We start from the raw sequence: 11,111 nt of genomic DNA, 5'->3' as shown, positions 1-11,111 counted from the left end.
ACAGATACAACATGCCTCAGCTTTACATAACAGACTGTCTTAAATTTTTAGGGTGGTTTGGAGAATTTTTAAAATAAAAAAAGAGTGGAACAAGGCTAGCAGACAGAACTATGAAACTTATGGCTGCGAAGCTACGATTTTTCCACCACAGATACAACAGGCCTCAGCCTGACATAACAGAATGTATTCAATTTTGGGGGGGTTTGGAGAATTTTTAAAATAAAAAAAGAGTGGAACAAGGCTAGCAGACAGAACTATGAAACTTATGGCTGCGAAGCTACGATTTTTCCACCACAGATACAACAGGCCTCAGCCTGACATAACAGAATGTATTCAATTTTGGGGGGGTTTGGAGAATTTTTAAAATAAAAAAAGAGTGGAACAAGGCTAGCAGACAGAATTATGAAACTTTTATGCCTGCGAAGCTACGATTTTTCCACCACAGATACACCAGGCCTCAGCTTGACATAACAGCATGTATTAAATTTTTTGGGGGGTTTGGAGAATTTAACTACAAAAAAAATTGACCAAGGCTAGCACACAGAACTATGCTACGTATGCCTGCTGAAATATGAGTTTTCAAAAACAGATACACCAGGACCCAGCCTGACTTAACAGACTGTATTAATTTTGTTTTTTGCTAATTAAAAAAAAAAGAGTAGAACAAGGCTAGCACACAGAAGTATGCTACATATGCCTGCAAAACTATGATTTTTAAAGAGATACATCAGGCCTTAGTCTCACATAACTGACTGTGTACATTTGGGGGGGGGGGGGGGGGTGAAACAAGAAAACTGCAGCTAGGTATATAGTAAATAAGCAGCAGAAGTGATGGAGCTTTGGGAGGGATGCAGTGGGAGCTATGTACGCACATACAGTGCCTGCAGGCCTTGCACTGATGTGGATATGCTGTGCCCTGCATACCTAGCGCTGAAATCTCGGGACCCACAAATTAGCCCTAAAAAGGACTGTTGGCTTCTCAGGAGCTGCGGACTGAACAGTTGCAGACCTACACTGACTATTAAAAGCACGATTCTGACCCTACCTCGGCAGCAGCTCTCCCTACTCTCCTGTCTGAACCCCTATATTAGGCCTAATGATTTTTGAGAGGAAATGTGTCCTACTGATTCTTCACTGCAGCACAGTTTTAGCCAAAACCATTTGGATTAGGTCATACGGCCGTCTGATTGAACCCCTATATTAGGCCTAACAATTTTTTAAGATAAAATGGGGCCTCCTGGCTGCAACACTGTTTTAGCGCTATCTAGCTAGATGCTGGGAGATGGATTTCACACAGAACAGCATCCTATCCAGCTAATGGACACGTTCACTTTCAGCACCAGGAGCGGCCTCTCTGTGCTGTGACACTGAGGAAATGGCACCAGAAACAAGATGGCTCCTTCTTACAGGGACAGGGACATGTGACTTCTGCAGCCAATCACAGAACACCTTGTGCCATGATGTTTGGATCTTTTCTGAGCGCCCTGATTGGCTGCTGGACTGCAACCACACTACAGAAAAAAATTACACTGCGCAGGTCCTCCGACCTAGACACACCCACCCCCCTCATAAAACACGTCCCCTCCATCACATCCCCTCATTAAACCGCGCCACACCTCCTCTTATTAAACACGCCCCACCCCACCCATCATTAAGCATGCCAATCCTGCTCATTATGCAGAAACACTAATCAGAAAAAAAAACTACATTTTGCACGGAATCACTTCCCAGAAGGCTGTCTACACTGGCGCTGCGGGAAGGAGTCTCACAGGAGCCGCCAATCTAGACGCGCCCTAACTGGTTAATATGCGGGGCAAGGCTGACAGCGCGCCCTCCACCGTAGGCCGCAGAGCCGCGGTTGCCTGGTAACAGGGTAGACACTGCTTCCAGGTATGTTGTAATTTCTGGGGGCGTGTCATACCCGGGGGGCGTGTCATACCCGGGGGGCGTGTTCTAGCAAAGTCAGGACCTGGAGGGAGGAGCTCATAGTCTAGCTACAACCGGCGGCTGTGGCTGCACATGAGGCTGCGGAGCGGCGTGAGGCTGGACATATGCCGGCACCGTCCCCTGCTCTATCCTCGGTGTCCGCCGTCCTGCTCCTCCTCAGCCCGGTGTCCGGCTCCCATCTGTGCTGGTCTATGTATGTGTGCACTGCCTGACAGCGGAGCTGAGCGATGCAGCATATGCCGGGTGTATATATATATATATATCAGCCAGTATAAACAGATTACTAATGTACATTAGAGGGTCTCCTGGGATCCCTGTATCTCCTCATAAGTTCCCCCCTGCCGGCACCAAATACCCCAACTGCGAAAGGCGGGAAGACAGACACATAGTTTACACTAAGCCCCCAACATCGGCCAGTACTCCATATGCCCCGCACCGACATGCTGCTGCCAGGGGGCCCCATAGTGGTCCCACACAGGGCAGTGCTGATCTCATGGCCCCCAAAGTGCTCACCCCACACTACAGTGCTGCCACGGTGCCCACCCCACACACTATAATGCCACCACAATGACCACCACACTATAATACCGCTAGAGTGCCCACCCCACACACACACTATAATGCCCCCACAGTGCCCACCACACACACATACTATAATGCCCCCACAGTGCCCACCACACACATACTATAATGCCCCCACAGTGCCCACCACACACACATACTATAATGCCCCCACAGTGCCCAACACACACACATACTATAATACCGCTAGAGTGCCCACCACACCCACATACTATAATGCCCCCACAGTGCCCACCCCACGCACATACTATAATGCCCCCACAGTGCCCAACACACACACATACTATAATACCGCTAGAGTGCCCACCACACACTCATACTATAATGCCCCCACAGTGCCCACCCCACGCACATACTATAATGCCCCCACAGTGCCCACCACACACACATACTATAATGCCCCCACAGTGCCCAACACACACACATACTATAATGCCGCTAGAGTGCCCACCCCACACACACACTATAATGCCCCCACAGTGCCCACCACACACACATACTATAATACCCCCACAGTGCCCACCCCACGCACATACTATAATGCCCCCACAGTGCCCACCACACACACATACTATAATGCCCCACAGTGCCCACCCCACACACATACTATAATGCCCCCATAGTGCCCACCACACACATATAATATAATGCTCCTTCAGTGCCCACCACACACATACAATAATGCCCCAACAGTGCTCACCACCACCCTCACTATAACACACACATACTATACACACATACTATAATGCCCCCACATACAATAATGCCCCTACAGTACCCACCACCCTCACTATAATGCCCCCACAGTGCCCACCACACACACATACTATAATGTCCCCACAGTGCCTGTACAAAAAGAAGAAAGCTGCGCAAAAATAGTGCACACACAACCCATATAATATATGAACAATGCTTTATTAAGACTATAGAAAGTGCAAAAACAAGACATAAAAACATTTAAAAACATGTGGAGAAAACACCCATACATGCATGATCAATATCCCCTGTATATGAAGACATGAATAAAGTAGGCCCAACAAGGGTACAATACACCCATTAACTATTCCAGTGAGTTATAATAATTTATCTTCAAAATTTGTGTATAGAAAACCTTGTGCAACTGTTTGCACGACTGAGGTGTGGCCCTCTCCAACAGTTCATTACCAATATAGTACTATAATTAAATAGGTATAAATGCACTTTCTATAGTCTTAATAAAGCATTGTTCATATATTATGGGTTGTGTGTGCACTATTTTTGCGTTGCTTTCTTCTTTTTTACAGGTATGCTCTTGGCGCATTGGTAGCACCCTTCCTTTATTTAAGATTACACAGTAGTGGCGCCCGCTTAATTTGTATATTTCTATATGTCCCCACAGTGCCCACACACATACTATAATGCCCCTTCAGTGTCCACCACACACAATAATGCCCCAACATTGCCAACCACCCTCACTATAATGCCCCCACAGTGCCCACCCCACACACATACTATAATGCCCCCACAGTGCCGACCACACACATACTATAATGCGCTCACAGTGCCCACCCCACACACATATACTATAATGCCCCCACAGTGCCCACCCCACACATACTATAATGCCCCCACAGTGCCCACCACACACATACTATAATGCCCCCACAGTGCCCACCACACACATACTATAATGCCCCCACAGTGCCCACCCCACACACATACTATAATGCCCCCACAGTGCCCACCACACACACATACTATAATGCCCCCACAGTGCCCACCACACACATACTATACTGCCCCCACAGTGCCCACCACACACTATAATGCCCCTACAGTGCCCACCACACACACTATAATGCCCCTACACTTGGAAACTGCCTTTAACATGCAAACCACCCTTGGGGGTAAAGGGGTTAAAGGGAATCTGTCACCTCATTTTTTGCATATAAGCTTCGGCCACTGCCATTAGGGGCTTATCTACAGCATTCTATTATGCTATAGATAAGCCCCCCGATGTAACCTGAAAGATATGAAAAACAAGTTACATTACACTCACCTGTTGCGGTCCGGGTCCGATGGGCGTCGCGGTCCGGCGCCTCCCATCCTCCCATCTTCATGCGATGAAATCCTCTTCCTTGCTTCTGTCACGGCTCCTGCACAGGCATACTTTATCTGTCCTGTTGAGGGCAGAACAAAGTACTGCAGTGCGCAGGCACTGGGAAAAGTCAGAGAGGCCCGGCGCCTGCGCACTGCAGTACTTTACTCTGCCCTCAACAGGGCAGACAAAGTACTCCTGCGCAGGAGCTGTGACAGAATCAAGGAAGAGGACGGCATCGTATGAAGATGGGAGGCGCCGGACACGGACCGCAAGGCCCATTGGACCCGGACTGCACCGGAACGCCCCTGGGTGAGTATAATGTAACTTGTTTTTCTCATCTTGCAGGTTACATCGGGGGGGTTATCTACAGCATAATAGAATACCCCTGATGGCCGATTCCCTTTAAGTATAATATGCATCGTGTTGCCGACGCAGTGGCTGTGAGCTGATTTAGGTGGTGTAGCCACAGGGAGCGGTGCATGACAATGGCTCACACTCCGATGTCAGCTGCCGGCTGTGTGGTGGCTACAAAAGACACTGCGCAACCTGGGAGCCGAGGAAAGGTGAGGAAAATCTTTTTGTTTTTAATTATGCATTAGGGGCAGAACGGGGACACATACACTAGGACTGCGGACCATGTAAACCAGGATGGGGACATATATACCAGGGTGATGGGCATATATACCAGGAAGAGGGCATATATACCATGATGGAGACCATGTGCACCATATATACCAGAATGGGAACTATATATACCAGCATTGGGACATATATACCAGGATGCGGACATATTCACCAGGATGATGGGCATATATGTAACATCCCAGGTAACCAGTAGTTACAGTGGCATTGCTTTCCTCACGGGGAGAGTGATGTCATGCTTGGAAGCGTGGAAGGATCCCTTTAACAGGTATTCAGCACATACAACACCGTTTTGACTCCACGCCAGAAGGGAGAGCTCTACACCCGACTTCAGGGTTGCTGCTCTCTCTGGTCGGAAGGAGGAGTCAGTTACTAGGCAGTTGGGGAGAGTTAGTCAGTTGGTGAGAGGAGGGGGAGGAGTGAGGAAGGAAAGCTGGGGCCTTGCAGACAAGTGATTCTGCAGCTCCTGGGAAGGAAAAAGACAACAGAGCAACTTGTAAATTGACTGAAAGGAGGAAGGAGCAAAGGCGAAGTGAAGAGCTTGAGAGTGAAGTTGCGACTGAACTTCCTCCACACTGAGCGCATATACCGGTAGCCGGAAAAAGCCGGATTACTTACCGGTAATGCTCTTTTAGTGAGTCCACAACAGCACCCCACTGGAGCGAGGGATCCGCCCCGCAGGAACAGGAAACCTACAGAAAATAAAAGGGGGCGGTCCGCCTCTCCTCAGTTTTGATTTCAGAGTACCCGGAGGACGGCCAGTATTAGGCAAATATCATTTATTCAATTTTCAAACTTATTTGCTTTATGATTAAAAGAATTTTACTCAATAGTATACACTATATTAATCTAGGGAGGGATGTAAGAGGGTGCTGTCGTGGACTCACCAAAAGAGCATTACCGGTGAGTAATCCGGCTTTTTACTCTTCGCTACGACAGCACCCCACTGGAGATTTTCCAGAGACCATCACCTAGGGGGGGACCACCGTGATGAGGACAGTCCTGCCAAAGTCTAGGTCAGAAGTTGACGATAGGTCAAGCCTATAGTGGTTATAGAAAGTAGAAGGATCTGACCAAGTTGCCGCCTTACATATAGTTTCAATTGGGACCTCTCCCCTTTCTGCCCAGGAGGATGCCATAGCTCTGGTAGAGTGCGCTGTTATGCCTACCGGAGGATTTTCTTTCCTCGCGGAATAAGCCAGTCATGGAAAGTCTACTTCTAAAGCAGATAGATGAAGCTGCAACCCATAATGAGGTCCTGGTTATGGGGGACTTTAACTACCCGGATATTAACTGGGAAACAGAAACCTGTGAAACCCATAAAGGCAACAGGTTTCTGCTAATAACCAAGAAAAATTATCTTTCACAATTGGTGCAGAATCCAACCAGAGGAGCAGCACTTTTAGACCTAATACTATCTAATAGACCTGACAGAATAACAAATCTGCAGGTGGTCGGGCATCTAGGAAATAGCGACCACAATATTGTACAGTTTCACCTGTCTTTCACTAGGGGGACTTGTCAGGGAGTCACAAAAACACTGAACTTTAGGAAGGCAAAGTTTGACCAGCTTAGAGATGCCCTTAATCTGGTAGACTGGGACAATATCCTCAGAAATAAGAATACAGATATAAAATGGGAAATGTTTAAGAACATCCTAAATAGGCAGTGTAAGCGGTTTATACCTTGTGGGAATAAAAGGACTAGAAATAGGAAAAACCCAATGTGGCTAAACAAAGAAGTAAGACAGGCAATTAACAGTAAAAAGAAAGCATTTGCACTACTAAAGCAGGATGGCACCATTGAAGCTCTAAAAAACTATAGGGAGAAAAATACTTTATCTAAAAAACTAATTAAAGCTGCCAAAAAGGAAACAGAGAAGCACATTGCTAAGGAGAGTAAAACTAATCCCAAACTGTTCTTCAACTATATCAATAGTAAAAGAATAAAAACTGAAAATGTAGGCCCCTTAAAAAATAGTGAGGAAAGAATGGTTGTAGATGACGAGGAAAAAGCTAATATATTAAACACCTTCATCTCCACGGTATTCACGGTGGAAAATGAAATGCTAGGTGAAATCCCAAGAAACAATGAAAACCCTATATTAAGGGTCACCAATCTAACCCAAGAAGAGGTGCGAAACCGGCTAAATAAGATTAAAATAGATAAATCTCCGGGTCCGGATGGCATAACCCACGAGTACTAAGAGAACTAAGTAATGTAATAGATAAACCATTATTTCTTATTTTTAGGGACTCTATAGCGACAGGGTCTGTTCCGCAGGATTGGCGCATAGCAAATGTGGTGCCAATATTCAAAAAGGGCTCTAAAAGTGAACCTGGAAATTATAGGCCAGTAAGTCTAACCTCTATTGTTGGTAAAATATTTGAAGGGTTTCTGAGGGATGTTATTCTGGATTATCTCAATGAGAATAACTGTTTAACTCCATATCAGCATGGGTTTATGAGAAATCGCTCCTGTCAAACCAATCTAATCAGTTTTTATGAAGAGGTAAGCTATAGGCTGGACCACGGTGAGTCATTGGACGTGGTATATCTCGATTTTTCCAAAGCGTTTGATACCGTGCCGCATAAGAGGTTGGTACACAAAATGAGAATGCTTGGTCTGGGGGAAATTGTGTGTAAATGGGTTAGTAACTGGCTTAGTGATAGAAAGCAGAGGGTGGTTATAAATGGTATAGTCTCTAACTGGGTCGCTGTGACCAGTGGGGTACCGCAGGGGTCAGTATTGGGACCTGTTCTCTTCAACATATTCATTAATGATCTGGTAGAAGGTTTACACAGTAAAATATCGATATTTGCAGATGATACAAAACTGTTTAAAGCAGTTAATACAAGAGAAGATAGTATTCTGCTACAGATGGATCTGGATAAGTTGGAAACTTGGGCTGAAAGGTGGCAGATGAGGTTTAACAATGATAAATGTAAGGTTATACACATGGGAAGAAGGAATCAATGTCACCATTACACACTGAATGGGAAACCACTGGGTAAATCTGACAGGGAGAAGGACTTGGGGATCCTAGTTAATGATAAACTTACCTGGAGCAGCCAGTGCCAGGCAGCAGCTGCCAAGGCAAACAGGATCATGGGGTGCATTAAAAGAGGTCTGGATACACATGATGAGAGCATTATACTGCCTCTGTACAAATCCCTAGTTAGACCGCACATGGAGTACTGTGTCCAGTTTTGGGCACCGGTGCTCAGGAAGGATATAATGGAACTAGAGAGAGTACAAAGGAGGGCAACAAAATTAATAAAGGGGATGGGAGAACTACAATACCCAGATAGATTAGCGAAATTAGGATTATTTAGTCTAGAAAAAAGACGACTGAGGGGCGATCTAATAACCATGTATAAGTATATAAGGGGACAATACAAATATCTCGCTGAGGATCTGTTTATACCAAGGAAGGTGACGGGCACAAGGGGGCATTCTTTGCGTCTGGAGGAGAGAAGGTTTATCCACCAACATAGAAGAGGATTCTTTACTGTTAGGGCAGTGAGAATCTGGAATTGCTTGCCTGAGGAGGTGGTGATGGCGAACTCAGTCGAGGGGTTCAAGAGAGGCCTGGATGTCTTCCTGGAGCAGAACAATATTGTATCATACAATTAGGTTCTGTAGAAGGACGTAGATCTGGGGATTTATTATGATGGAATATAGGCTGAACTGGATGGACAAATGTCTTTTTTCGGCCTTACTAACTATGTTACTATGATAGACTCCCTGATCCACCGGGATAAGGTGCTTTTTGTTACTCCATGACCCTTCTTGTGACCCTGGAAGGATATAAACAGAACCCTACACTATTGCCAGCTGCTGGTCCTTTCAATGTATTTTAAAACTACTCGTTTAACATCTAAAGTGTGATACTTCTGTTCTTCAGGAATGAAGGGATTACTGAAGAAAGTGGGCAAGATTATCTCTTGTGACCTATGGAATTTCTTTGCTACTTTGGGAAGGTAGGAAGGGTCTGGTTTAAGAATCAACTTATCCTGAAAAGTTACCAGGAAAGGTGGATCTATAGAAAGAGCTTAGATGTCACTGATTCTCCTAGCCGAAGTCAGTGCTACCAAGAGGGCCGTTTTGAGTGATAGGTGTTTAATGGGTATTAAGTCTATTGGTTTGAACGGAGAGTCTGTTAGGGCTTGTAAAACTAAATTTAGATCCCAGGGTGGAATTCTAGGTATGTTAACTGGATTTATCCGTTCGCAGGCTGTGATAAATCGGGATACCCATCTATTTCCCGCAATGTTATTGCCATAGAGGGCTCCTAGTGCCGATACATGAACCAAGTATTTACAGTTAAACCTAGTTCCCTCCTTTTTTGAAGGAATTCCAGGATAGATTGTATTAGGATTTCTGATGTGTTGGGAGATGTATGGAATTGTAGGAATTTCTTCCATATCCTTGTATATATTTTCGTGGTGGAATGTTTTCTACTTTGGAGGAGTGTGTCAATCAATCCCTCCAAGAACCCCCATAATTTTACATAGTAACATAGTAACATAGTTAGTAAGGCCGAAAAAAGACATTTGTCCATCCAGTTCAGCCTATATTCCATCATAATAAATCCCCAGATCTACGTCCTTCTACAGAACCTAGTAATTGTATGATACAATATTGTTCTGCTCCAGGAAGACATCCAGGCCTCTCTTGAACCCCTCGACTGAGTTCGCCATCACCACCTCCTCAGGCAAGCAATTCCAGATTCTCACTGCCCTAACAGTAAAGAATCCTCTTCTATGTTGGTGGAAAAACCTTCTCTCCTCCAGACGCAAAGAATGCCCCCTTGTGCCCGTCACCTTCCTTGGTATAAACAGATCCTCAGCGAGATATTTGTATTGTCCCCTTATATACTTATACATGGTTATTAGATCGCCCCTCAGTCGTCTTTTTTCTAGACTAAATAATCCTAATTTCGCTAATCTATCTGGGTATTGTAGTTCTCCCATCCCCTTTATTAATTTTGTTGCCCTCCTTTGTACTCTCTCTAGTTCCATTATATCCTTCCTGAGCACCGGTGCCCAAAACTGGACACAGTACTCCATGTGCGGTCTAACTAGGGATTTGTACAGAGGCAGTATAATGCTCTCATCATGTGTATCCAGACCTCTTTTAATGCACCCCATGATCCTGTTTGCCTTGGCAGCTGCTGCCTGGCACTGGCTGCTCCAGGTAAGTTTATCATTAACTAGGATCCCCAAGTCCTTCTCCCTGTCAGATTTACCCAGTGGTTTCCCGTTCAGTGTGTAATGGTGATATTGATTCCCTCTTCCCATGTGTATAACCTTACATTTATCATTGTTAAACCTCATCTGCCACCTTTCAGCCCAAGTTTCCAACTTATCCAGATCCATCTGTAGCAGAATACTATCTTCTCTTGTATTAACTGCTTTACATAGTTTTGTATCATCTGCAAATATCGATATTTTACTGTGTAAACCTTCTACCAGATCATTAATGAATATGTTGAAGAGAACAGGTCCCAATACTGACCCCTGCGGTACCCCACTGGTCACAGCGACCCAGTTAGAGACTATACCATTTATAACCACCCTCTGCTTTCTATCACTAAGCCAGTTACTAACCCATTTACACACATTTTCCCCCAGACCAAGCATTCTCATTTTGTGTACCAACCTCTTGTGCGGCACGGTATCAAACGCTTTGGAAAAATCGAGATATACCACGTCCAATGACTCACCGTGGTCCAGTCTATAGCTTACCTCTTCATAAAAACTGATTAGATTGGTTTGACAGGAGCGATTTCTCATAAACCCATGCTGATATGGAGTTAAACAGTTATTCTCATTGAGATAATCCAGAATAACATCCC

The 11,111-nt window shown here is 45.3% G+C and overlaps 1 protein-coding gene across 1 annotated transcript in view; it reads left to right on the top strand.

Moving 5' to 3' along the window:
* Nucleotides 1-1,739: 1,739 nt before the first annotated feature.
* Nucleotides 1,740-11,111, top strand: part of LOC138649862 (phospholipase A and acyltransferase 2-like) — a 50,911-nt gene continuing 41,539 nt past the window's right edge. The window contains exon 1 of the mRNA XM_069740583.1: nucleotides 1,740-1,890. The gene's annotated coding sequence lies outside the window, so the exon portion shown is untranslated. The remainder of the gene's footprint in view (nucleotides 1,891-11,111) is intronic.

Source organism: Ranitomeya imitator, chromosome 9 (genome assembly GCF_032444005.1).
Source record: "Ranitomeya imitator isolate aRanImi1 chromosome 9, aRanImi1.pri, whole genome shotgun sequence".
NCBI lineage: Eukaryota > Metazoa > Chordata > Amphibia > Anura > Dendrobatidae > Ranitomeya > Ranitomeya imitator.
The sequence above is the reverse complement of the archived record's forward strand: the minus strand, read 5'-3'. Positions and strand labels throughout refer to the sequence as shown.